Source organism: Danio rerio, chromosome 22, assembly GCF_049306965.1.
Source record: "Danio rerio strain Tuebingen ecotype United States chromosome 22, GRCz12tu, whole genome shotgun sequence".
Lineage (NCBI taxonomy): Eukaryota > Metazoa > Chordata > Actinopteri > Cypriniformes > Danionidae > Danio > Danio rerio.
This window is the reverse complement of record NC_133197.1, coordinates 28,403,962-28,431,481: the sequence shown is the minus strand read 5'-3', so window position 1 is coordinate 28,431,481 and position 27,520 is coordinate 28,403,962. Positions and strand designations below refer to the sequence as shown.

The 27,520-nt window shown below is 48.2% G+C and overlaps 3 long non-coding RNA genes across 3 annotated transcripts; 2 read left to right on the top strand and 1 right to left on the bottom strand.

The window, feature by feature from the left end:
- Window positions 1–9,503: 9,503 nt before the first annotated feature.
- Window positions 9,504–13,123, bottom strand: LOC141380298 (uncharacterized). Its single transcript, XR_012398117.1, has 4 exons — window positions 10,603–13,123; window positions 10,147–10,206; window positions 9,922–10,043; window positions 9,504–9,538 (listed from the first exon to the last, which is right to left on the bottom strand). It is a non-coding gene; the product is annotated as an uncharacterized lncRNA (long non-coding RNA).
- LOC137488957 (uncharacterized) lies at window positions 13,063–13,943 on the top strand. The gene is made up of 3 exons (XR_011008262.2): window positions 13,063–13,301; window positions 13,409–13,682; window positions 13,770–13,943. It is a non-coding gene; the product is annotated as an uncharacterized lncRNA (long non-coding RNA).
- A 391-nt stretch (window positions 13,944–14,334) lies between these two features.
- LOC137488958 (uncharacterized) lies at window positions 14,335–14,967 on the top strand. The gene is made up of 3 exons (XR_011008263.2): window positions 14,335–14,421; window positions 14,530–14,778; window positions 14,902–14,967. It is a non-coding gene; the product is annotated as an uncharacterized lncRNA (long non-coding RNA).
- The last annotated feature ends 12,553 nt before the right edge of the window (window positions 14,968–27,520 follow it).

Here is a 27,520-nt window from a genome sequence, read left to right as displayed (position 1 = left end):
CAGGCCTCATTGGCCAGCAAAGCTGCCCCAAAACAAGCGTTCAAATCCGGGCAAACCAAGTGCGCACTGCTGCCCTGGTCCTACCAAGGACCCAGGCCTCAATGGCCAGCAAAGCTGCCCCCAAAACAAGCGTTCAAACCCGGGCAAACCAAGTGGGCGCTGCTGCCCTGGTCCTACCAAGGACCCAGGCCTCATTGGCCAGCAAAGCTGCCCCAAAACAAGCGTTCAAATCCGGGCAAACCAAGTGCGCCCTGCTGCCCTGGTCCTTCCAAGGACCCAGGCCTCAATGGCCAGCAAAGCTGCCCCAAAACAAGCGTTCAAACCCGGGCAAACCAAGTGCGCGCTGCTGCCCTGGTCCTACCAAGGACCCAGGCCTCATTGGCCAGCAAAGCTGCCCAAAAACAAGCGTTCAAATCCGGGCAAACCAAGTGCGCGCTGCTGCCCTGGTCCTTCCAAGGACCCAGGCCTCATTGGCCAGCAAAGCTGCCCCAAAACAAGCGTTCAAATCCGGGCAAACCAAGTGCGCGCTGCTGCCCTGGTCCTTCCAAGGACCCAGGCCTCAATGGCCAGCAAAGCTGCCCCAAAACAAGCGTTCAAACCTGGGCAAACCAAGTGCGCGCTGCTGCCCTGGTCCTACCAAGGACCCAGGCCTCAATGGCCAGCAAAGCTGCCCCAAAACAAGCGTTCAAAAACGGGCAAGGCCAGTGGGCTGAACACCATGGGAGTCAGGGGTCCATGGCAGGCCACCGCGCGCAAAGGCCTATTTGGGTCACCAACGGTAAGCGATGGGTCAGAGAGAGCCAAGGAGGGGGGGGTCTTTGGTGATCAGTGCTTGCCCGGGATAAGTGAGGGTGTATTGGGCAGAAAGCGCGTGACATGAAGCCTCGGAGGCCAATGGTTCACCAGCGGCACCATTTACGCACCAGCTGAGACCTAAGTGCGCTCACCGGGGGCGTTGGTTAGACCAGGGGGAGAGCCCACCAAGCCATGCCCGGAAAGAGACCACTCTCTCCGGCATGACCCGCGCCTGGAGGGGGGGTAGCGCGTCCCTGGGTTTCGCTGACCTGCCGTCGAGTTTTCGATAACAGACACATATGAAGGACTTAGTGCAATTTTCGATTTAGCGGTTGAACGTACCAGGGGTCTAAAGAGGGGCCCGTTGCCCCAAAACAAGCGTTCAAACCCGGGCAAACCAAGTGCGCGCTGCTGCCCTGGTCCTTCCAAGGACCCAGGCCTCAATGGCCAGCAAAGCTGCCCCCAAAACAAGCGTTCAAACCCGGGCAAACCAAGTGGGCGCTGCTGCCCTGGTCCTACCAAGGACCCAGGCCTCATTGGCCAGCAAAGCTGCCCCAAAACAAGCGTTCAAATCCGGGCAAACCAAGTGCGCCCTGCTGCCCTGGTCCTTCCAAGGACCCAGGCCTCAATGGCCAGCAAAGCTGCCCCAAAACAAGCGTTCAAACCCGGGCAAACCAAGTGGGCGCTGCTGCCCTGGTCCTACCAAGGACCCAGGCCTCATTGGCCAGCAAAGCTGCCCAAAAACAAGCGTTCAAATCCGGGCAAACCAAGTGCGCGCTGCTGCCCTGGTCCTTCCAAGGACCCAGGCCTCATTGGCCAGCAAAGCTGCCCCAAAACAAGCGTTCAAATCCGGGCAAACCAAGTGCGCGCTGCTGCCCTGGTCCTTCCAAGGACCCAGGCCTCAATGGCCAGCAAAGCTGCCCCAAAACAAGCGTTCAAATCCGGGCAAACCAAGTGCGCACTGCTGCCCTGGTCCTACCAAGGACCCAGGCCTCAATGGCCAGCAAAGCTGCCCCAAAACAAGCGTTCAAACCTGGGCAAACCAAGTGCGCGCTGCTGCCCTGGTCCTACCAAGGACCCAGGCCTCAATGGCCAGCAAAGCTGCCCCAAAACAAGCGTTCAAATCCGGGCAAACCAAGTGCGCGCTGCTGCCCTGGTCCTACCAAGGACCCAGGCCTCAATGGCCAGCAAAGCTGCCCCAAAACAAGCGTTCAAAAACGGGCAAGGCCAGTGGGCTGAACACCATGGGAGTCAGGGGTCCATGGCAGGCCACCGCGCGCAAAGGCTTATTTGGGTCACCAACGGTAAGCGATGGGTCAGAGAGAGCCAAGGAGGGGGGGGGGGGGGGGGTCTTTGGTGATCAGTGCTTGCCCGGGATAAGTGAGGGTGTATTGGGCAGAAAGCGCGTGACATGAAGCCTCGGAGGCCAATGGTTCACCAGCGGCACCATTTACGCACCAGCTGAGACCTAAGTGCGCTCACCGGGGGCGTTGGTTAGACCAGGGGGAGAGCCCACCAAGCCATGCCCGGAAAGAGACCACTCTCTCCGGCATGCCCCGCGCCTGGAGGGGGGGTAGCGCGTCCCTGGGTTTCGCTGACCTGCCGTCGAGTTTTCGATAACAGACACATATGAAGGACTTAGTGCAATTTTCGATTTAGCGGTTGAACGTACCAGGGGTCTAAAGAGGGGCCCGTTGCCCCAAAACAAGCGTTCAAACCCGGGCAAACCAAGTGCGCGCTGCTGCCCTGGTCCTTCCAAGGACCCAGGCCTCAATGGCCAGCAAAGCTGCCCCAAAACAAGCGTTCAAACCTGGGCAAACCAAGTGCGCACTGCTGCCCTGGTCCTTCCAAGGACCCAGGCCTCAATGGCCAGCAAAGCTGCCCCAAAACAAGCGTTCAAATCCGGGCAAACCAAGTGCGCACTGCTGCCCTGGTCCCACCAAGGACCCAGGCCTCAATGGCCAGCAAAGCTGCCCCAAAACAAGCGTTCAAACCTGGGCAAACCAAGTGCGCGCTGCTGCCCTGGTCCTTCCAAGGACCCAGGCCTCAATGGCCAGCAAAGCTGCCCCAAAACAAGCGTTCAAATCCGGGCAAACCAAGTGCGCACTGCTGCCCTGGTCCTACCAAGGACCCAGGCCTCAATGGCCAGCAAGCTGCCCCAAAACAAGCGTTCAAATCCAGGCAAACCAAGTGCACACTGCTGCCCCTGGTCCTTCCAAGGACCCAGGCCTCAATGGCCAGCAAAGCTGCCCCAAAACAAGCGTTCAAATCCAGGCAAACCAAGTGCGCACTGCTGCCCCTGGTCCTACCAAGGACCCAGGCCTCAATGGCCAGCAAAGCTGCCCCAAAACAAGCGTTCAAACCCGGGCAAACCAAGTGGGCGCTGCTGCCCTGGTCCTACCAAGGACCCAGGCCTCATTGGCCAGCAAAGCTGCCCCAAAACAAGCGTTCAAATCCGGGCAAACCAAGTGCGCGCTGCTGCCCTGGTCCTTCCAAGGACCCAGGCCTCAATGGCCAGCAAAGCTGCCCCAAAACAAGCGTTTAAATCTGGGCAAACCAAGTGCGCACTGCTGCCCTGGTCCTACCAAAGACCCAGGCCTCAATGGCCAGCAAAGCTGCCCCAAAACAAGCGTTCAAATCCGGGCAAACCAAGTGCGCACTGCTGCCCTGGTCCTACCAAGGACCCAGGCCTCAATGGCCAGCAAAGCTGCCCCAAAACAAGCGTTCAAATCCGGGCAAACCAAGTGGGCGCTGCTGCCCTGGTCCTACCAAGGACCCAGGCCTCAATGACCAGCAAAGCTGCCCCAAAACAAGCGTTCAAACCCGGGCAAGGCCAGTGGGCTGAACAGAGAGGAGGTGCCCCATTCAATAATCCGAGACCGATTGGGGCACCAGCGGTACGTCTTGGCCAGTTGGGTCACCAGCAGCACGTCTGTCTTATCCGTGCGGTTTAGAGGAGTTAGTGTCCCCGGGCTTAATAGTGGGGTGCCCGGGCACGGCTGGTGATTAGGTGCAAATCTGGAGGGTCCTTTGGAACCAGCGCTTGCCGCCGGAGAGTGTGTTTACCTCGGGCAGTGCGCGCAGGGCACAGGCCCCCCCACCGCTGGATCTCAGAGGCCCCAGGCCAGGGAGAGGGGCTGGGCTCGCCCCCCCAAGGAGGGTGTGTGTACCTCGGGCAGTGCGCGCAGGGCACAGGCCCCCCCACCGCTGGATCTCAGAGGCCCCAGGCCAGGGAGAGGAGCTGGGCTCGCCCCCCAAGGAGGGTGTGTGTACCTCGGGCAGTGCGCGCAGGGCACAGGCCCCCCCACCGCTGGATCTCAGAGGCCCCAGGCCAGGGAGAGGGGCTGGGCTCGCCCCCCCAAGGAGGGTGTGTGTACCTCGGGCAGTGCGCGCAGGGCACAGGCCCCCCCACCGCTGGATCTCAGAGGCCCCAGGCCAGGGAGAGGGGCTGGGCTCGCCCCCCCAAGGAGGGTGTGTGTACCTCGGGCAGTGCGCGCAGGGCACAGGCCCCCCCACCGCTGGATCTCAGAGGCCCCAGGCCAGGGAGAGGGGCTGGGCTCGCCCCCCCAAGGAGGGTGTGTGTACCTCGGGCAGTGCGCGCAGGGCACAGGCCCCCCCACCGCTGGATCTCAGAGGCCCCAGGCCAGGGAGAGGAGCTGGGCTCGCCCCCCAAGGAGGGTGTGTGTACCTCGGGCAGTGCGCGCAGGGCACAGGCCCCCCCACCGCTGGATCTCAGAGGCCCCAGGCCAGGGAGAGGGGCTGGGCTCGCCCCCCCAAAGAGGGTGTGTGTACCTCGGGCAGTGCGCGCAGGGCACAGGCCCCCCCACCGCTGGATCTCAGAGGCCCCAGGCCAGGGAGAGGGGCTGGGCTCGCCCCCCCAAAGAGGGTGTGTGTACCTCGGGCAGTGCGCGCAGGGCACAGGCCCCCCCACCGCTGGATCTCAGAGTCTCCGGGCCAGGGAGGGGGGCTGGGCTGGGCTTGCCATCCCCGAAAAGGTGTGTGTACCTCGGGCATTGCGCACAGGGCACAGGCCCCCCCCACCGCTGGATGCCAGAGTCTCCGGGCCAGGGAGGGGGGCTGGGCTGGGCTTGCCATCCCCGAAAAGGTGTGTGTACCTCGGGCATTGCGCACAGGGCACAGCCCCCCCCCCACCGCTGGATGCCAGAGTCTCCGGGCCAGAGAGGGGGGCTGGGCTGGGCTTGCCATCCCCGAAAAGGTGTGTGTACCTCGGGCATTGCGCACAGGGCACAGGCCCCCCCCACCGCTGGATGCCAGAGGCCCCATCAATGGTTCACCAGCGGCTCCATCAATGGTTCACCAGCGGCACATCTTTACGCATCTAGCGCCAAAGGTCCAACAGGAATACGTTATGCCTGGCGCTCACCGGGGCGTTGGTTAGACCCAGGCCCGAGCCCACCAAACCATGCCCGACGGGAGACCACCCTTCCCGGCCTACTTGTCGGGACGTCCCGCGCCTGGAGGTTTTTGCCCGACACCCACAATCTCTGACCTGCCATCAGGTTTTCGGGGAAGGCGAAGAAATATGGACTTAGTCTCTGACAGTCCAGTCGCCAGACCCCACGGTGACTGATCGATAGGAGCTAGTGTGGCGCCCCAGGGGCTAGGCCCCCACCCAGGCCCCCCAAAGCACCAATGGGGTCGGCCTCTATGGGTGTGGCAGATCCTCCCCGTCCTGGGCGCTCTATCAGGGAGGCGTGGGGGTGTCCCTCCGCACACAGCGCCCCCCCTTCCCGCCCCGATCTGTGGGTAAAGGACCCAGATGGCCCGTCTGGCTAAATGACCCAGAGCTTGTCTGCTGCTCAGCCCGCCCGCCAGCCCGCCCCCCTGGACTCCGTTTCCCCCGCGCCGATACTCGGCCCGTGCCCCCGCCCCACGCCCCTCGCCCTGCGAGGGCTGGGGGATGTTCGGTGGGTTCGGTCGAGTCACCCGGCGTGGTGAATCGAGGCCCCAGGGGCAGCGTAGGGAACGAGCTGGTGTGGGCTTCGATTGTGTGCGTCTGCATCCCGTCCGTCCGCCCGCAACGCCGCCCACCCCCTGGGTTTATCCTTGCTGGCTCCCGGCTGACCCCCACCCCGCCTACCCTGCTCCCGGGGGAAGTGAGGGTGGTTGGTTGGGAGGGGAAGCTAGTGGACTCCGGCGAGGTGAAACGTGCCAGGGTCAGTGGTGCCGGGGTTACGGGCTGTCTGGACCCCCCTTTCGATGGTTGGTGCGTATCCCATGTTGGTTGTAGCTGGTCACAAAAGCTCCCGCGGCTGGCGCGTGTGGAGCTGTCCCCCCCCCCCCCCCCGATGGGGCTCAATCAATCCCCATTTTGGGGTGGAAAAAGTGAACGTGAATGGCTGTGGAAAAGCTCTCGCTGGCCAGAACAGCAAAATGAAGGGGGGATAGGGAGTGAGGTGGGACACCTCTTCCCCAACTCGAGTCGTAACAAGAGAGAGAGGTGTCGAACCGCTGACCGGGGCAGTGGGGTGCATTGTTTAACGGGACACCCCCCCTCTGGTTCCTTTGAAAAGGGGGGAAGGGAGTGAGGTGGAGACCCCTCTCCCCCCTACTTGAGAGTCGTAACAAAAGAAGGCTTGAACCGTAGGATCCCCGTAGGGCATCGGCTTACACCCCCTGGTGCGGGGGGGTGTCCTTCCCCTTTAAGAAACACGGGTCCACAAACGTCATGACGCAGAAGTGGACGCCGCCTCCGCCCGCTTATCAACCGCCGCACGTGGCGTGTGGGCCCCTTTCCCCCTCCGCATTGGCTCCAGCACGGTCATGGCTGAATGTATCCTATGCTTCAACGTCTACAGCTGGCTCGCGCCTCACCTGACGGCCATTCACAAGGTGACCAACGCGGACGAGAAGCGGCTGCTGCTCGCGCTGGCCGCCCGCCGCGTGGACACTCGGAAGTCGCCGTGTCCGGTCCCGGGCTGTCGCAGAACGCCAGCCCGCTTGGACAGGCACTTGAGACAGCACGTGGAGCTTTCAACCTCGGGGCGGAAAGAGGCTATGGGGAGGACGAAACGCCGGAAAGTAGCCCGGGAGTTGCAGTGGCTGCGGTCTACCCAGCCTGCAATCCCCGTCGTGTCCCAGCTAGCATCGTCCTCCGAGGGGGAGCGGGACTCGGAGGGCCCAGAGGCCGGCCGCCCGTGCGCCGACCGCGGCTGCAGGCGCGCCACCGAGCGCATACAGGCTCAGCTCACGGACCTGGGGAAACAGGTTACCAAGATGCGGTCTACCCTGCTCCAGATCACACGCCTCTACCGGGAGCTGAGGAAGGGAGAAGGGGGGAGAAGGAGGAGGAAGAGGGCGAGGAGAACCAGGTCGCCTCCTGCACCACCGGCTCCCGGGCGAGGGGCGGCCGGAGGTCCGACGCCCCCCGAGCCTCCGGAGGCTTTGGAACCCACTGCCTACCCGTTCCCGGACCACGTCCCTGCGCTGAGTTGAGTATATTTCAGGCACGTCACTGTCGCTCTGCTGGCTGTGTGCCTTCGGGGAAGTTGACTCTTGGTTGTGCTCGTTCCACAGACCTTCTCTTGGGGGAGTTCGAAGGGTACCAACTGGGCAGCGAGCCCACCGCGCGCCTACGGAACAACGTCACTTCGAAGCTGGGGAGAATCAAAGCCTTCCTTGGTTACATGGCCAGGGGCACCGCGGAGCCAGGGAATTTCCTTTTCCTCAACCAACCAGCCCGAATCCGAGCGTGGGCCGCCCTGCTAGGTCAGACCCGCATGGCCGAGCCCACCAGGCAGCACTATCTGAAGAACGTGGCTCAGTTCCTGGACTACCACTCGGAGACGCCGCCGGCCGCCTGTCAGCTCTCCAGCACGGCTCTGGTTCTGATTCGAAGGGAGGTCAGAGCCCTCATTCGCGGCATACGCCGGCGTGTCGTCGTGCACGAGGTAAGGACCAAGCAGGCGAAGGAAAGCCGACTGATCCCCAAGGCCAGCCTGGTGCGCTGTCACCGGACCGCTGGAAGGAAAATTCCCGCCCTGCTAGGTAAGCAAGCCCTTCCGCCGTTCCAGCGATTCCCCCTGTTCGTTCTTCCGGGGCACCAACAGCCCTTGGTTCATCCAGCCACGTCTATCTGCCCCTCTCCCCCGCGAATGGGACTCATTCGGGGGGAAGGGGGGCAGACAGACGTGGCTGGATGAACCAACAGCTGCTGGTGGCCCGGAGAGGAATTGTGCGTTTCTTCTTCAGGGGCACCAGCAGTTCTTGGTTCACCCAGTCTGCCCAACAGGTCACCAGCAGCCAAGAGCTGTTGGTGACCCAGAAAGGAAATAGAACCGTCGGTGGTCTAATCTGTCTAATGTCCTTCACCAGATAGCCTCGAATCCAACCCAAGCACTAGGCAACAGTGGCGCTTCTATGGCTTTCTGACTGGCTACCTAACCTCCATCTCTGGGCACCGCTGTGGAGTCTTCCAGAATCTCACAATCCAGGAGGTTGAAGAGGCCTCCAGAAGCCCCGACGAGTCTGCTTATGTCATTAACGTGAGTATGGCGCAAGTAAGGTGGGGGTCACCAGTAGCATGCTCTCTCACTCACTCCCGGAGGGAGCCAGGCTACCTATTTCTTTTTCACTTCCAGAGCCAGTCCTTGTCGGACCCTGAACAAGTACTTTCAGTCTGCTTGGCTCAGTATGGGCCTTCCAGGCAAACCCACCTTTACTGACGTACGCACTGCGATCGCGACCCATGTGAGTAGGCATTGTGACGCCCCTGTAACTACCAGCGGCGGCTTCGATCCTAATCAAGCTTCTGTCTCTCTCCGACGCAGGCAAAGAATGCACACTCTTCAGAGGATCGCCGCAAGGTGGCGCAATTCATGTGCCATGACACTTCAACCTCAGATAAGTTCTACGCACTTCACCTCGGACCTCTCCAAGCACGCGAGCGCCGCAGACTCTTTGAAAGGGCCCTGGTGGAGGAGGAGGAGGAGGAGGAGGATGGGGAGGCAGCAGGCACTGAAAGCCCCCCGCGGAAAGGGCGCAAGAGGACAGAGACTTCCGTCTCTCCCCTGGTAAAAATCACATTCTCTTTGGCGTGGACAGCAGAACGTGTGGCATTGGCTAACTGCCCTTTATGTGTCTCTTTTCCAGGAGGGAACCAGCAGGAGGACGCTGCCATGGCGCCCTGCCAGGGGGAAAAGCCAGGGCGCTCGCCCGCTCGAACAAACAGAAGACTCTGAATCGTCCTGAATAAATATTATACAACTTAACGGTCAAATGGTGTTCAGTGTCTTCATTATTCCTTTTATTTATTATCTGTGTGGTAAAAGTAGATTCAGTGGGGACAAAAATGAGCCCTGTCTTCTTAGTTCAACGCTGTATGCCTGCTGCGTCCAGGTCCTGCCTTGGCTACGTTCCGATTGGGACAGATTAGCCCTAACTTGTGTGTTAAAAGTGTCACGTGGGATGCCCTCATCCAGGTTCTGCCTTGGCTACGTTCCAATTGGGACAAACTATCCCTGCCTTGTGTGTTAAATGTGACTCGCGGGACTAAACTCTGCAGAAAACTCTGCAGAAAGGTCGATCTCCATAAACAGGGTTGAGCACCCCTGTTTAAGACAATGAAAAATAAGACATCTAGATGATATTTTATATTCAATCATTTGTGAAATTTAAATGACTTCTATTCAGTATATACATAACATAAAATTAGAATAAGAATAAAAAAATAATAATAATAATACTCTATTTGTGTCACATTCCAGGTCCATCACAATCTGAGCTAGAAAGACAATATGGCAAAAGACAAGACACATATAAATAAGTCTCAGAATAAAATATTTTAAAGGATAGTTTACTTTTCTGCCACCATTACTCCATGTGTTTTAAATCCATTTACATTTCTGTTGAACACTAAAGCAGATATTTTGAAGAATGTTAGAAACTAGTAACTATTGACATCTATATTTGAACCAAATTTCTTAAAAAAAATATATGAGTTTGTGTTCAATGGAATAAAAAAAAAAAAACTAACTATTTTGAAACAAGTGGAGGATGCCAAAGATGCCATTATTTTCATTTTTGGGTGAACTGTCCCTTCAATTCAAGTGTCACACATTACTCATAAAAACTGATGTATCGCTTGAGGAAAACTAAATCAAGTACCTCCTGTGAGCAAGCAGAATCATTATGCCATTGTATTCAGCCAACTGACCCAGCCGAGGCTCGAACCAGCAACCTTCTTGCTGTGAGGTGACAGCACTACCTACTGTGCCACTGTGTCGCCACTGGAAGAAGAAAAAGAGATTGTACATGAGACTCCTCACAACAAATCTGTGAACAACTTGACATTTCAAAATCTAATCAAAATGAGGAAGACATCAACATTACCTTGAATAATCAAGTGAGGAGAGATTGGTAGCATCAGTTTTTCAACATCAATTGCTGTAGCTGCAAAAAAAGATAAATATAATAAAAGTAAAATAAGAATTAACATTTAATAATCTAAATCTATGGTACAACCATACCAATCTGTATGGGGTTCAAATAAATTTGTATACAAATCTTTCCCTACACCTGAACACCAAAAATAAAATGTACAATTAATGACACACTAACGTTATACAATAACCTCATTAACCAGTGAGAAATAGACAATTAATATGAATTATGTTAATATTAACGTTAGCTTAAAAGACATCAACAGAATTTTATTATCAGCTTAATTTAATAAAACAGTTTAGACTTGTTTCATTGTGAGTTTAGTTTGAATAACTAACTTACAGTTAACAAATTTAACCATAATGATAACTTAGTCACAATGACCACATGAAGACCAGAGCTTACCTTAACGTTAAACGATTAACTTTTCATTGTGACTTTGCCTTCATCTCAGTGTTGTGCTGAAATAGAGAATTCATTAATGCAGTTAACCCCAAGTAAAAGTTAAGTTTTTTTTCAGGTAACGTTACTATGGTCAAAAACTCACTCAAGATAAACTCACTGTACGTTATCTAATACCTCGCAAACACTACAAACACCGTCTGGCGTCGAATAACGTGACATGAGTACCTTCAACTAAAGTAACTTGGTTAATTATTTTAAATTACACACACACTACATGGAAATATACACAAAACAATCCTTTAACGAACAGAATTTGACTTTTAAACACTTACCGAGGATGAATTCACTGGAAGAAAAGGCGACAGGTTGATTTCAAATTAGAAGAGCCGTTGCTTGCCTGGTGAAGGTCGAATCGAGTCCGCTCAGTTCTATGAATCGGCTCCTTAGAACAGTGAAGAGTCGAATCCGTCTAAAACCAATTCCTTTTTGTATATTATTGTAAGACACAACAATGAATCATTACTATTTCGTTATACTGCTCGGCCACACACATTTATACACATATTGCTGAATGTGCTTATGAACACGTGTGATAAAATATTTCCCGAGCAAACGGTTCAATCCGATTCGGTGTCGTTTGAGTGCTGAACCGAACCAGTGCAAACGTAATATTGATAAAATAGTAATATTGTTTTTTTTTCACTTTACCAGCGAATATATTACATATTTCAGACTTTAACAATAAGAATAAGGTTCGCTAGAAGTGTTTTCAGAATTAAAGGGCACCTATTGTAAAAAACCTACTTTTCAAGCTGTTTGGACAGATCTGTGTGTTGGTATAGTGTATAGACCATCATACTGGGGTGATATGAACACACCCAGTCCTTTTTTTTCAATTTAACTACAAAAAAAAGGGTCGGCCAATTAGAGCTGTTTTCAAATCGATCGCACCATTACGTAGGTGTGCGATTCCCCCGCCCACCGAATTGATCGACAGCTGTGCGTATTAACATATCCTGAATTTGCCGTTTCCGCCATTATCAGCGTGTACGTCGAAGCGATGCCACCAAGAGAACACCATTGTGCTATTTTAGGATGTAAGGCTCAGCACAAGAGCCTTCACCGTCTTCCTGCAAATGAGCAACAGAGGCTTAAGTGGCTGAGTTTTATCTTTGAAGACAAGGTGCCTGAAAATGTACCAAAACTGTTGTATGTTTGCGCTAACCACTTTAGCGTAGACTGCCTCGAGAACGCGGGACAATACAACTCCGGATTCGCGAGTAAATTGTTTTTGAAAACTGGATCAGTTCCTACAATACGTGATCCTGCCTCACTTCAAGTAAGTATTACATTTTATGTACTTCTAGCCTTAGCATTCTAATTATGTTAAGCCGATGAATAGTATCTGCGGCTAAAGTAGCTTCGGATGTTTGTTTGCACGTGTTTACCTCTTATTGTGCTTTTCAAAAACAGTCTAAATACTCGAAGCTGCAAATGGTAGTGTGTACATGAAGGGGGTTTAGCCATCAGAAACAGAAACCGTAGAAAAATAGCAACATTGTAAAAAGCAGTACCACTGGCTACAGCTAAAGTTTGTTGTTGTTAAATGTTTGTTGTACTGTAATGGTAAGCCGAAACGAATAGCATCTAAAAGTTAAAAGCAGCTAAAGTTGCTTCGGATGTTTGTTTGCACGTGTTTACTGCTATTATGCTTTTCTAAAACAGTCTAAATAATCGAAGCTATAAGTGGTAGTGTGTTCAAGAAGGGCTTTTAGCCATTAGAAACAGAAACCGTAGAAAAATATAAACATTGTAATAAAGCAGTAACCAGTACTGGCTACAGCTAAAGTTTGTTGTTTATGTGGGATGTTTGTTGTAATGTGTATACTGTAATGTTAAGCAGAAATGAATAGCATCTGCAGCTAAAGCTACTTCGGATGTTTGCGCGTTTACAGCTATTGTGCTTTTCTAAAACAGTCTAAATACTTGAAGCTTTTAGTGGTAATGTGTACATAAAGGGGTTTTAGCCATCAGAAACAGAAACCGTAGAAAAAATTAAACATTGTAATGAAGCATTAACACTGACTAAGTTACAGCTAAAGTTTGTTTTGTATGTGGGATGTTTGTTGTAATTTTTTTCACTGTACTTGCACGTGGTCTGCAGTTGTTTACAATAAGATCGGTATGTTTTAATCAAATAAAGGTCATTTTAAAAAATTTATGTTTTCTTACAAAGGCCACGACGTCGACAAAGAGCAACAAGGTGGATGTTGCTTGCCAGACCTTTTCACACATCTTTACACAGTGTTGGTACCCAGTTGTCTTTTAGGATGCTTCAGGCTAAACGCAGGAGTACAAGTAAGTTAAAATTTCTCAGTTTATTTTAAGTTGCTGCATTAGAAACGTGTTTTATTATCTTTATAAACGTGCAATGAGATTAATCATAAAATTACACTATAGGTGTCCAGACAACAGTATCCAGTTTTGAACTGACTGTACCATTAGCGTCCTCTACTGCGTTTATGACTTCAACACCCCTCAAACCTTCACTAAAAAGACCTCGTCTGGAGCTGGAGGAGGAGGAGGAAGAAGAAGAAGCCGAAGAGACTTTGACAGTCAAAAATTATAGCCCAAGACTCGGATGTGACATTTGACCCTGAAGAGGAATGCACATCTGCAACTGAACCAACAGACTTGTCGTGAGTTTATGCATTATGTAAATTATTTGAAAGATTGTGTATTGTCATCATAACATTCATCATCATTTTCTTTTTAATTATGTTAATGTGTATATTTATTTTTACAGAATCCAAGAATGCCCAGTTCATAACATTGCCAAGTTCATTGTCTATGAAACATGCCTCATGGAGCTCTTCAGTGACTGCCCAGTGTGTCAGAGGAGATGTGATGTAAAGTCACAAAGGCTTGGGACATTTCTGAGCGTACAGCAAGTCTGCCCACACTGCGAGTTTGTAAGAAAATGAAACAGTCAGCCAATTATTGGTAGTACTCCAGCTGGCAACCTGCATCTTTCTGCTGCAGTCTACTTGAGCGGTGCATAATTTTTTGTAGTTGAAAAGGTAATTATCTATCAAAATTTATCACATTTCTTTTAGAAACACAATGCACATGCACATTGTACTAAAAATTCTCCTCTCTGTTGTCAGGTATTTGCTGCAATGAAACTACACATTTTTAAATATAATTCATTTCGCCGTCATGCAAGACTTTGCATTGAACCTGCTATTGTCCACAAGTGGAGAAATTGGCAGAGTGAAATGCTAGAACAGCTCAGTCGAAGAGAGAATGTGATTGTTGGAGGAGATATGAGGGCTGACTCCCCAGGTATTTAGTCAAAAGATTTGATTTCCAATTCAATACAGTCTAATAAAAAATAAATATGAAATACATTATAATTATTCCAAAAATGTGTTTAAAATAATTATGTACGGTTTTTCTTGAAGGTCACTTGGCCAAGTATGGGAGTTATACAATAATGGACCTTGCAACTAACACAGTGGTCGACCTACAGTTAGTCCAGGTAATACAGAAAAGTGTTATGTGAACTAGCATAATATTTTGGATGGAAAATGTGTGATTTTTATATATATATTTTTTAGCTTATTTAAAATTTTAATAGTAATGAGGTGGGCGGCAGTTACCATATGGAAAAAGAAGGCCTAAAGAGAAGCCTTGACCTGTTGGATGCCCGCGGTGTTCATCTGGAATGCATCATCACAGACCGACATCCTCAAATACAGAAATATCTCAGGGATCAAAATGTCACTCAGTTTTACGATGTGTGGCATATCGAGAAAGGTATGTCATTTAGCAGTTATTCATTTACTTAAGATTAAATTGCTATTTACAGTTCTTACATGTTTATTATTATTTTTGTGTTGATGTCTTTTTTTCTTTAATTTCCAGGAATTTCCAAAAAACTGGACAAGATATGCCAGATAAAGGGGTGTGAGAAGTTGCGTAAATGGTTACGTAGCATCAAAAACCACATCTACTGGACTGCTGCATCATCCACAACAGGTCCTGAAAGAGTGGCAAAGTGGACCTCTATCTTAAACCATGTACAAGACAAACATGTACATGAAGACCCCAATTTTCCGGCTTATCTGCATCCGCAACGGATAAGCAGAGACAAGAACAAATGGCTGTCGGCTGGTAAATTGTATACAGACAAATAAAATATTCTTTGCGATTAAAATAATGCAAAACAGAGCTTGTTTCTTTGTTCAGATTTGTTTTTGATTTAGACTCTAATACCTTACATTTTTGCTTGTATAGCAACGATGCCATTCTACAAGCTGGAGAAAGTTCTCGCTAACAAGAGAATATTGAAGGATGTGGCCAAGCTAAAAAAAAAAAAAAAAAAAAAACAGTTCCTGCTGCATTTGCATCTGAGTATGCTGAAACTCAGCTTCATCCCCCCATCTCACACATATGGTCATTTCAATGTTTGAATGTTCTAGATTAACCAAACTGACTTTAACTATCATGTTTGATATCATTTGAAATGTCTCAGTGCGATTGGTACAATGGTCTCATTCTCTCAGAAATAGACATAATCAAAACAATAAATATATAACTTCAGGCATCTTTTGAACCACTGTGAAGGGTGTGACTTTTCCCTAAGTGTGAATGCCTTTTGTTATTCACACCCATTTCCTTGAGGGAATTCTTGGATTATTTAAGGTAAGGTCTGAGAAAGACTCAGCGCGATTCTGCCTAACCAGATCAGCCCATAACATGGCTTGCTCCATGTTATGTATATTTCAAAATCAGGAATGCATCTTTTAATCTTGGATTTATCTTTGATAATTTGATGTTTTGTATTGATCATTTATGAATTGACTGATTGAATTTGGCATAATACATTTACCTGACTAATAAATTATGTTTTGAATTATTCAAACCTCGTGTTATTATCACTGATAAATGTTGTTGTCCATAGCACTACAAGCCACTGTACAGGTTAGTAACGGACTAAAAGATGTTAGACGGAGCAGCGTGGCACGCTATACAATGTTGTTAGAGATCCGACTAGCAAATTGACATTATTCAAGTATACTTGGACTGTAAAAGGCCAACTATTTAGAACAACAAAATATTGTTGAAACTACTTTAAATGTGGATATTTAGGCCTTCATTTACAAACGTATAATCCTGTGCGATTATTATTAAAATACTTTGTCTTGATTTAGTAGATAACAGATCTATGGGGACCACATAAAAATCTCCTAAATTGAGTAAGTAGGGTTCTGCCTTTTTAGGAGAGTGGTTAATCGCCTCTGTTTAATGACCAAGATTGACAAGCTTGTATTAAGAGATTGTATACCCGGCCGGTGCAAGACTCGGGATGCTATAGGAATCTGAGTAAATGAGAATAAGGTATAATAACAAATCAAAAGAATATTCAATCTTAATCTAAAATAATGTGAAAGGAAACAAAATAATCTTCTCAATGTTTTATAATTGGAGTCAGATAAAACGAGGATAAATATATTAATATTCTAAACCACCTCATACTAAAATTGGAGTCAGATATGAGCTAAGTTTAATATTGATCAACATTGTGCACTGGGAAGACCGAACATGCAGTGAACCTTCATCCACCATTGGATACCGTCATTGGACCAACTGGCTGGACCCTACAATTTACAATACCATACAGTCTTGTCATGGTATGTCATTTACATTTTTCTTTTTGTTAGGTTGTACTTGGCTGCACTTCATTACAATGAAAATGCCGGGCGTCCCCAGGCCACATCAGCAACTGGTAAACCTATTTACAAGCTTGCCTTTCCAAAGGCAAAGAAAGGAGAGTATAGGGTCCGAGAAGTGAAGACGCAGCAAACTTTCGGTATGTATATAAATGTTTATAGTATTATTAATAATTCAAAAAAAAATAATAATAATTGCACTTTACATTCACAATGAAAACTCGCTACTCAAAATACAAAATTAAGTTACTAAAGAGATAACTGTTATATTGCACAGGTTATGTAGAAGAGCTGCTGGACCTCATCTTCAACCAAGAGTTTGTGGACCCATCACCCTATGTTGATGAAGTGTTGGGAATTCACATACCACCTGCTCTATCATAAGCCTACGATAGACCTGAGATGGAGGAGGCTATCTCCAGCAGGGTGACCCACTTCAATCAATAGCTATCCTAAAACCCACATAGCTGCCCTGCTCTTCAGGAAACTGTCTTCGAATCTTCAGCACCACACAGGCAGGAATCACTACACGGACTCTCCGCCCGAGGAAACCCCAACACCAGCTCACAAAGCTCCGATAAGCCAAAAAGCGGCACTGTCTAACAAAGACATAATAATGAAAGATTGTTTTAGAAATTGCACTACAATTTGAACTTGGGAGTTATCACATATACATTTTTATTTTTTATAAAATAACTAGCTTTAACAAAATTTCAGAAGTCATATTTTGTTTATTCAACTGCCAATGTATGTTTGTATGTGTTTGTAGATATACTGTACTTTCTAATGTTCATGGACAATTGTATTTCATTCAACAAAGTGACTACTTGGAGTTTATATTTTATATTTGCACAAGGATACATTTTATATTTGCCAATCACATTTTAATTTATACTTCAATATAAAGTTTTTATATGACTCAGGAATTGAATCATCTTTTCTGAAGGGTTGATGTTTCTATGCCATACTGATTTTTATATATTTTAAGCGTTTATATATTAATGTTTAGTGAATTTAAAATTATTTTTCAATAAAAAGTACATGCATTACTCAGCCTTTTATGAAGTCATTCAAATTATCATCTCAGAAATAGCAGCAATAAAAAACGGTACGTATTTCATTTTTATTGACATTGAGGTAAAGTTGGTTTTATATTCAGATATTTGGACATTCTCCTTATAGTATCATTTCAGTAAAGTATTCTTTGCAAATTCAAAATAGGGAAATCGTATTAGCAGCAAATGACAAAGTACAACATTGTTTACAGTCAAGTAGTTAGTTTTAATGTTGTTTACAAGTCATACTTGCATGCTAAATCCGATAGATTGTTTAAACTACCATGGTAAATAATACAGGGACTTCTGAATGTGCGGATATAAAACCAACTTTATCGCTATTTTATTGACTACACAGCGTTAATGTGCTTAAAAAGAAAGCGAGCATGCAGATCATGAACAAGGTAACCCGCTATTCTTTCTTTTTATTTAAACTCACTTTTGCACTCCACGAAGTCGCAGGGGACCATAGTCTGCTTTGTATATATTCAATGCATTTTGCAAGGAATAAATATTGAAGCAAACGGGATCCATTCCTGGATGCTCCGTTATGCACGAGGGTTGCACTTCCAGTTGATCCATTCGTCTTCTAACCTTATTACATGACACAGGTATGCTGTTTATTATCTCATTCGATGTCTTTAGAGCAGCAACGTTAACATAAACTGGAAATTTACCTGCGGTATCTCCCTGCAGCATACATTTTCAAATATTTCAATATTTGTCAACGTCAATATTCATGAATTACGAATAAATCATACCAATGCAAAATTTATCTTTGTGGATATCTTTATGTCTTGTCTGTGTTTGACGTAACGCATGACGTTCGCGAACTTTATCAAACAAATTACGGATGGCGCATGCATAGTTACATAGCGGCTGTAAAAGTATACAAAAACATTAAATTTTTTGTATGTACCACTCTGACACATTCTGGCACATTCGGATTATAGATTCCTCAACAGTCGACTCTGCTTGATCTGTGTCCGAGTCTGGGTCATATATGTAGTGTTGAGTTGTGTTCCTCTCACTCATGATGACTCTTACTGTCTGCCTCTGTGATGTGGTGCACAAAGCAGACGCGCTCTTGGCTCCGCCCCCTTGTTACGTTGGGCGGGCAGTCGAAACTTATTATCATGTTAAACAACACACCCCAAAACAGCAACCCGTGTACACGCCTCTAAATTTACACTTTTTAACACAGCATAACAACAATATCTGAATTGCGTTTTGATCTGAACCTACATTGGCACACTCAGAAGAACCATAATATTAGTATTAAATCTGAAAAAAGGGCTAAAATATGTGCCCTTTAATATTTTTTTCTCCCAGAGTTCATTTTACACCAACAAGCAAATATAATGGCGGATGAGAAAAGCCAGATCATATCATAAATATTGCATTTAATATGTCACGAAATGAAGTTTTATCAGTTTTTTCAGAATGTAGTTCTTCCAAACTCAAATCTGTGGTTTGTTTATAGATATCATGTATAATTTTAAGTGTGCTTTGCCGATAAGGGAGATTTTGACCTCCAGCGGTTGACAGCGCTCCATCACTCATGTATCCGGCAAACCTCATGCTTTAATCGGCCTAGACATTATTGAGACATGCCCCTGTCTTCGATGACTAGATAATAAATGTGTTATGAAATAAAGTTTTAACCGTTTTTCATGCGAGAATGTAGTTGTTTTAAACTCAAGTCTGTGGTTTATTTATTAAGAATGCGTATTTTAAAATGTTGTTTTGAAAATGCGGAGATATGTGACCTCTACGGTGGCCCATATGGGCGCCCAATATTCTTGAATCCGTCTAAAGCAGGTTGCTCACTCTGGGATTTAAGCAGACTTTGAAATCATTTTGTGTGTTTAAAAGTCTTTGGTTACGTGAATCAATTATTTTTGTTCCAATTTACGTTTTGGTTTAGCACAAAGTTATGTTTATTAAATATTATTTAATATTTCCATGTTACCTTATAAAATGAAGGTGCAGTGCACCCAAAAATGGAAAACCAGGGGACAGTTTAATGCAAGAAACTGGTTAGGTTATTTACTTCACAGAATAATTTGTCAAAAATAAATAAACATAATAATCATAATATATATTGTGTGTGTGGAGTTGTTCTTGGTCATTTGCAGTACTGTATTTAGATGCACAGTAACTGATTTTTTCCCAAAATTCTTTGTAAAATCTACAGTAGCATACTGCTAACCATCACAGTATAGAAAAGTTGAAAATACATTATTATACTGTGAAAACAACAATTTATACAGTAACACTGTGCACAGCTTATACAGTAAAAAACTGTTGAGAAATGCAGTATAATACTGTAAAACCAACAGAAATCGTTTACAGTGTACCTATTCTATAGGTGGCAATGCACATGAAAATTGGAGCTTGCTAAGACTACTTCCCTTTATTGTTGGGCATCTTGTGCCAGAAGATGAACCAGCATGGCTAGTGATTCTGGATCTTAAGGGCATAGTTGAATTGGTTGTAGCTACTGTTCATACCGAAGAGATGGTGTTATGAAAATAATACAATGATTGTCAACATGTGGTTAAATACATTTGTAAAATTTATTTCTCATGAAATTGTGTTACTTTTCTAATGGGTTAAACCACTAATGATCGTTGTAATTCTCACTGGTGATTCATTTGTGTTACAAGTGTTACTGTATTTCCCCCCCATCAACATTTAAAAAGAGATTGTTGAGATGCATAATAATTGCTGATTTTATTTTTTCGGTTAATTCAAATGAACTTTTCAAGTCAATTTAACTTGCATCAATCAAACTGAAAAAAAAAATATTAGGTTAAAACATTGTTCAAAATATTAGTTGAAACCTGATAATCATATTCAAATAGGTTAAAGTAACATAAAACATTCGCTGTCATGACTTTTTTTAGCGCATGTGTCTATAAGTCACATGTTCTCAGACTAATATAAACCTTTAGTTTCAGGCAATACTTGGCTTCAGTTTTGTAATTTACTTAGTTGATGACCTCACAAATGGTGCCAGATGTGTATGTGCTTATGATTAGACATAATGAATGTATCTAAACTAGCCTATTTTACATGACTAGAAATGCAATCATTAACAGCCTATATCATTATCGCTCTGGTTACTAAAGTAACCCTCGTTCCCAGAGGAGGAGAACAGAAATGCTATTAGTGGATGTTTAATCCACGTATGGGGATTTCGTTTCAGAAAGCCAGTTGTTTAAAAGAGTATATAACGGGCCAATAAAATGCCAAATGAGTTGGCAGCGTAAGCTTGCGCACATGTGGCTTATTGCAATTAACTCCGCATATAAGCGCAGGGAAACACTATCCTTTTAAGCGGAAGAGACTGATACTTACAGTTAAGGAACAATCATAATGGCGATGCTATATAGCATTTCCGTTCCCCGAGAAGTTACTGTAGTAACCAGAGCATTCCCCTTCGGGTGGGGAACTTCAATGCTATTAGTTGATGTTTAATCCATGTATGGGGAAATGTCTGGAAAACGACATAATGACTGCACCTTACCTTCGCCTCCGATGAGAGGATAGCCAGGCATAGCGTGAGCGCTCCTGCATCAAAGAGAGGCGCGGTCTTCCAACATGATCCCTGGTCCTTACTTATCCAACTTCAAAGAAGTTTTACGGATTTAGATATATATTTTGGGAAGTCGCAAGCATCTAGATAATTCTAGGAAAATACGACAGTACATTGGGAAAGCGTGCAGTCCCGATAGGGAGGACGCTGCAGAGACCACCTGCTACCCAATGGGGAGATATGATGGCAAAATATATGGACTAGCCCTGAGAAGGGGGAGTACGCATATAATAAGATGGTTAGCGGAGAGGGAAGACACGGGTCCGCCCGTGTGGGGGGACTGCACCGTGGCTGAATAAGCATATGGGATTGCCTAGTGGGGATCACTCATAGCGGGCACCTATACCCAAAACGCGGGCTGACCAGCGGGCAGACCTACAATGTAATGGGCCAGCAAGTGACTCCTCTGCTGAGTCAGTGCTGGGGGCCTCGGAGGAATCTGCAGGGCTCAACTGACAGGGAACTTTACTGACAGATGAAAAAGCGCAAGTATCTCCGTGTTAGGGAAAATGGCGCAGCATGTGTGTTTCAACACCTTAACCGAGTTGTTTCATCAATCACCAAGGGTTACCTAATACCCTTGAGGAAACCGGCTTCACTCGCAGATTGTAAAACCTTGCAAATGTATTAGGTGTCGCCCAGCCCGCAGCTCTACAGATGTCTGTTAGAGAGGCGGCACGTACATGCACCCAAGAGGATGCGATGCTCAGAGTGGAGTGTACACGCACTCTCGGGGGACACAGCTTGCCCTGGCTCTGAAAAGCGAGGAAGAAGGCATCCACTATCCAGTGGGCTAACCTCTGTTTCCATAAGGCACTTCCCTGCTGCCGACCGCCATAATGCTGCGTTCACACCAGATGCGACAAGTGTGATTTACATGTTAAGTCAATGCAAACGTGCAAAAAGACATCCAGTGGCGGGAAAGACGGGAATGGCACGGTGCGAATAGCGCGATACGCGCGAGACAAATTGAGCGTTTTGCGCGTTTGATGAGCGGTTCATGCGAATCTCTCGAATTCAAAAATCTAAACTTCAACGGACATTCGCGCCGCATTAACCAATCAGAAGCTTGCTCTTGTGGGGGCGTGATTGTGACGTAGAACCAGTTGATGGTGTCCCGGGGGAAATCCTCCAGGCGACACCGACAACAAGTCATCAAACTGGGCTTGGCTCAGTCAGAAGCACCGTTGAAAGCCTCCATGATCCAGGTTCAGTTTCTGGAAGAGTTATGAGCTCACAGAGCTGGATGCACCTCTGAAAGCATGTAGTGGACTCAGACACGGTCCTAAATGTATCGACGCTGTTTTTCAGCCATCATAAAGTAAATAAACACTGTTATTTTCTTCATAAAATCCATGTTAGCCTTTTAGCAACGAAGCTACAGTCACCGGGAAGACAGAAGCCCTGCCCATCACGGAAATCCGCGTCTGTTCTGAATTAAACTTGACACGCGAATGAAACGGATTTGACGCGCGAATGAAGTGGGGTTTGACGCGCGAATGAAGCGAGTAAACTCAAATGTTCATGCGGCTATTTACGTGCGAATAGCCCGATTTATCCGCGCAATCCGCGTCTGGTGTGAACACAGCATAACAGACGAAGAGGTACTCAGATGATCTAAAGCTCTGAGTGCGGTCCAGATAAGTAAGCAAAGCGCGAACTGGACAAAGAAAAGGGCTGGGTCTACCTCCTCCGGGGGCAGCGCTTGCAGGCTCGCTACCTGGTCTTTAAACAGTGTGGTAGGAACCTTGGGAACATATCCCGGGCGGGGTCTCAGGAAAATGTGAGAGTAAGCCGGCCCGAATTACAGGCACGAGTCACTGACCGAAAAATGCCTCCAGGTCCCCGACCTGCTTAATCGGTATCAATGCGACCAGCAGAGCTGTCTTCAGGGAGAGAAATTTTAAGATACTGAGTCAAGGATCGAAGGGATCTGACGCAGGCTCATGAGAACGAGATCCCAAGAGGGTATGAGAGGGGGGTGGAGTGGATTAATTCGCCTAGCGCCTCTGAGGAACCAGACGATGAGGTTATGCCTTCCCTTGGTGGTGCAAGCCACCGCGTCATGAGAGCGGAGATGGCAGCCACGTAACCTTGAGTGTGGAGGGCAACAGCCTGCTCTCCACCTTCTCTTGGAGTAAAGAAAGCACAACGCTGATATGGCAAATTTCGGGGGTCTTCTCTGCGAGAGACGCACCATTCAGTGAATAGACTCCACTTTAGGCATAGGTGCGCTCAAGGAGGGGGCTCTAGCCCGAGTGACGGTATTAACCACCACAAAGATGGTGCCCTGTCCCTGAGAGAGTAGGTCCTCTCTTAAAGGGATCTACCAGGGGAGGGCCGTTGCGAGGAGGGAGAGCTCTGACATCCAGAGGGGCGCAACCAGCAAAACCTGTTCCTCGTCCTCCCTGACCTTGCAAAGGTACTGCGCGAGCAGGCTCACAGGGGGAAGCGCATATTTACGCATGCCCCGAGGCCAGCTGTGGGCCACTGCATTCGTGCCGGGAGAGCAATCGGTCAGGGAAAAGAACTGGCAATGAGCGTTCTCGGGGAAAGCAAACAGATCAATCTGGACTTTGCCCATATCAGCTGAACAGACAGGGGGTGGAGTCTCCATTCCCCGGGACGTAAAGGCTGCCGTGAGAGCGCATTGGCTGCCCGCTTGAGCTTGCCTGGAATGTAAATGGTGCTCAGCGATTTCAGCCGCAGATGACTCCAGAGGAGCAGACGGCAGGCGAGCTGAGACATGCAGCGAGAGTGAATACCCCCCATGCGGTTGATATACGCCACCGCCGCCATGCTGTCTGTCCTGACCAGGACGTGCTGCTGGTCCAGCACGGAAAAAAACCGGTGGAGAGCGAGGAACACTGCCAACAGCTCCAGGCGATTGATATGCCAATGCAACTGGGTTCCTTTCCACAGGCCCACAGCTGCTGAAGTGGATTTTATACTCTTTAAAGTGTAAAGTTAATCTACATATTCAAATGGTATGTTTATAATCTGCTTGTAGACTTGCATACCATTAAGACAATTAAGATGTTATGTATCGTTAGAAAGGGGAAATGGCCTGAGGAAACAACTAAGGGTCATAAAGAAGGGATAAAAAGAGAGTGGTAAAAAGCCTGAGGTGTCTCAGGAAACAGATGTCAGAGGTAGAATTTGGGGTCAGGGGTTAAACTAGGAGGGATCTTGTGTAACATATGGAGAACAAAGGAAAAAAACTGTTGTAAAAGAGTATTTAAGCAGGCCAGAACATGAGTGAGACAGAATTTTTCAGACAGAGATGCTACTGGGGGTCTCCTGAAAATTCTCCTTTGTTGTCGACAATAAAGTATACTCTTCTGATATTCATAACCTCAAGACTGAGTTTGATTCAGTAAGAGAAAAACCAAAAAAACACTACACTGCATGCCCGCAGCACACAGCCCCCCAGCCCGTGCTGGAAGCATCTGTTGAAACAACAACATGACTGGACGCCTGTCCTAGAGGTACTCCGGCCTGTAGGAACAAGGGGTCGCTCCAAGGACTAAGGGTGCGGCGACACAGCGCAGTAACAGTGACTCATTGTGTGCCCGCGTGCCATGCGCGTCTGGGGACTTGATCGCGAAGCCAGTGCTGGAGTGGTCTCATATGGAGTAATCCGAGCGATGTGACAGCAACTGTGGATGCCTTATGCCCCAGGAGCCACTGAAATAATTTCAGTGGGACCACTATTTTGCTGTCAAGCTCTCTCAGACAGTTCAGCATCAGCTGACCGCGCTCTCCGGAGAGGCACGCTGCCATGGGGACCAAGTCCAGCTCCAGCCCGAGAAAAGAGATTCTCTGCACGGGGGCGAGTTTGCTCTTTTCTCGGTTGACCTGAAACCCCAACAGGTGGAGGTGCCGGAGCACCTTGTCTCTGTGCATAATCAATTGCTCCCGAGAGGGGGCTAAAATCAGCCAGTCATCGAGATAATTGAGTATGCGGATACTAAAGCACCCTCCGCGAGCTTGGTGAAGACCCGCGGAGACAGAGAGAGCCAAAAGGGGCGGAATTTGTATTGCCAAGCTCGACCGTCGAACGCAAACCGCAGAAAGTGACGGTGGCGAGGAACAATGGAGACATGGAAATACGCGTCCTTCAGGTCTATTGCTGCAAACAAAGAGGAGGAGCAATCTCCTCTCGCAAGACAGGGATGGACAGGGAGTTGACCCTGGTGAAATACACACCCGTGAACGGGGCCGTTTCGCAAACTGAATCGCATAGCCGAGTCTGATTGTGCGTATGAGCCACCGCAATGGGCTGGCCCGCGCTAACCAGGCAGGCAGAGCTCTCGCTAATGGACTCATCGCTACAATCACTGATGTACCAGCAGTGGGGCAGTGCGGAGTGGGTGTGCAGGTCCGGGAAGCGCGAGAAGAGCTGGAGGCGAGAGATTTGCTCTCACTCCATACCCAAACTCCGGAGAGGGGGCTCGAGGGGTGGGAGAAAGGAGACCGTCCTTCCAGAGCTCGTGAGCCACTGGCGAAGTGCATAGAACCTGTGAGCTGGGAAACAGAGCATCCCGGACTGGCAGGATTTGTGCTGTCACATCCAGGGAAGTGGTAAAGTGCTCTTTTATTGATTTATTTCATGGCAGTTTTTCAAGTGCTGTTGAAAATGTGGCCTGCCCCTCCTGCAGGGAAAGAGCAAGTTCCCTCTTCTCCAGATGACCTGTCCCAGGGACGCTTCGCGGTCCATTTACCGGACTTAGTGGCGCTCTGGGCAGGGGGGGCTGCCTGTTTTCAAGGTGCTCGACGCGCTCGCTTCGCCGGAGGCGGGGCAGATCTCGTAGGCGGGCGCCTTCGGCGAGGAGCAGTAGATATGGATGATTCAGTGGGCGGAGCGGGCTTACCGTCCCGCCTATAGGTGACATTACGCGTCAGACTGCTCTCTCACCGCCTTGATTTCCTGGGTGAATTCACAGACTGTGTCGCCGAACAGGCCAGCTTGGGATATGGGGGAGTCAAGAAAGCGGACTTTGTCGACTTCGTGCATATCAGCCAAGTTTAGCCAGAGGTGGCGCTTCTGGACCAGTAATGTGGACATTGTCCACCCCAACGCACATGCAGCGTACTTAAGAGAAAAAAGAGAACTTAAAATAGGTGCCACGCGGACAAAGATTGACCGCAATTGCGCACTCAACCTGAGGAATCGCCACATACCCCCTGGCCGCTCCTCCAAGACCGCATGAGTCTACTATGCACCTCTGGAAAGAAGGGGACAAGAGGCTTCGAAGGCTTAGCCCTCTGGTCCTCTACGTAGCACCCATCTAGTAGGTGCGGCTGCGGAGCTGGGGTATAAACCATCTCTTACCCCACGGCCGAAGCAGTCCGGCTAACATGTATGTTTCAGGATCCATTTTGACAGTGCTCACCTGCCCGAAGAGGGCAAGCGGGCCTGGATTCTCGTAGGACAATGAAAGCCCACCCTTCGATGCAGCAGTGGACGTCTGGTCCCCGGTGTCATCGAACGTAAGGGCTACCATCTCCTCCGTTAGAAGCTTGGATGGAGGGCTGAAAGGAGCGGGAGGTCTGGAGGGCCCGGAGGCGACGGATTATGTCCCACTGGAACCCTCAGATCTGCCCGAGTGCCCACCTCAGTGCAGGGGACAGCTGGGGTGGTTCACCCTTATACAAAGGCTAGCCGCGATCTTTACTGCGCAACAGTCATGGCATCACAATGATGACATGGACTGCCCACAAGCACCGCATTAACATGCTGGACCCCCAGACATGCAACGCAGTGCTCGTGCCCATCATCCGGGGACAGGAAACCACCGCATCCAAAAACGCACGGTCAGAGCGCCATCCTGAAAAGGACGTGCTGCACGACTGTGTTGCTCTTTTTGTGAAATTGCAACTTTAAACGGACCGCTCTGGAGGACTGGACCCAAAGAACGCCAGGCAAGGGAGAAACCCAGCTCGACCGTCTGCCACTGCGTGTACACACTCTGCACGGGGAGACTGCTCTCGTTCGCTCAAAATCGCTGGATCACAGCAGGAGGAACCCACGTCGACTCTCTTAGAAGGCTTTAATAGTCTCTGAAGCGAAAAGGATGCCGTTTGCTTGCTTTCCCTGTGCTTATATGCATAGCTAATTGACAATAAGGCACACGTGCGCAAGTTTACGCTGCCAACTCATTTGGCATTTCATTGGCCCGTTATGTACTCTTTCAGACAATTGGCTTTCTGAAACGAAATCCCACATTTGTGGGTTAAAATCCACTAATAGCATTGAAGTTTCCCATCCAAAGAGGAATTAGAGCTCTAAATGGTGTCATGAAATATCCAACTCTCCCAGATTTTTGAACACTTTTAATACAGAAAAATTGGAGCATTCACCAAAATCGATAAATCAAAGACAAGAGCTGCATTCCATATGGCACACTATACTTTAGGCTCTTATCCACTATGTTCTTATGCACTTACACACTCAACAACATAGTATATGTATGTAGTGTCGTCTAAAATGGAACATTAACATTTTTTTTTTCCTTAACGGAAAT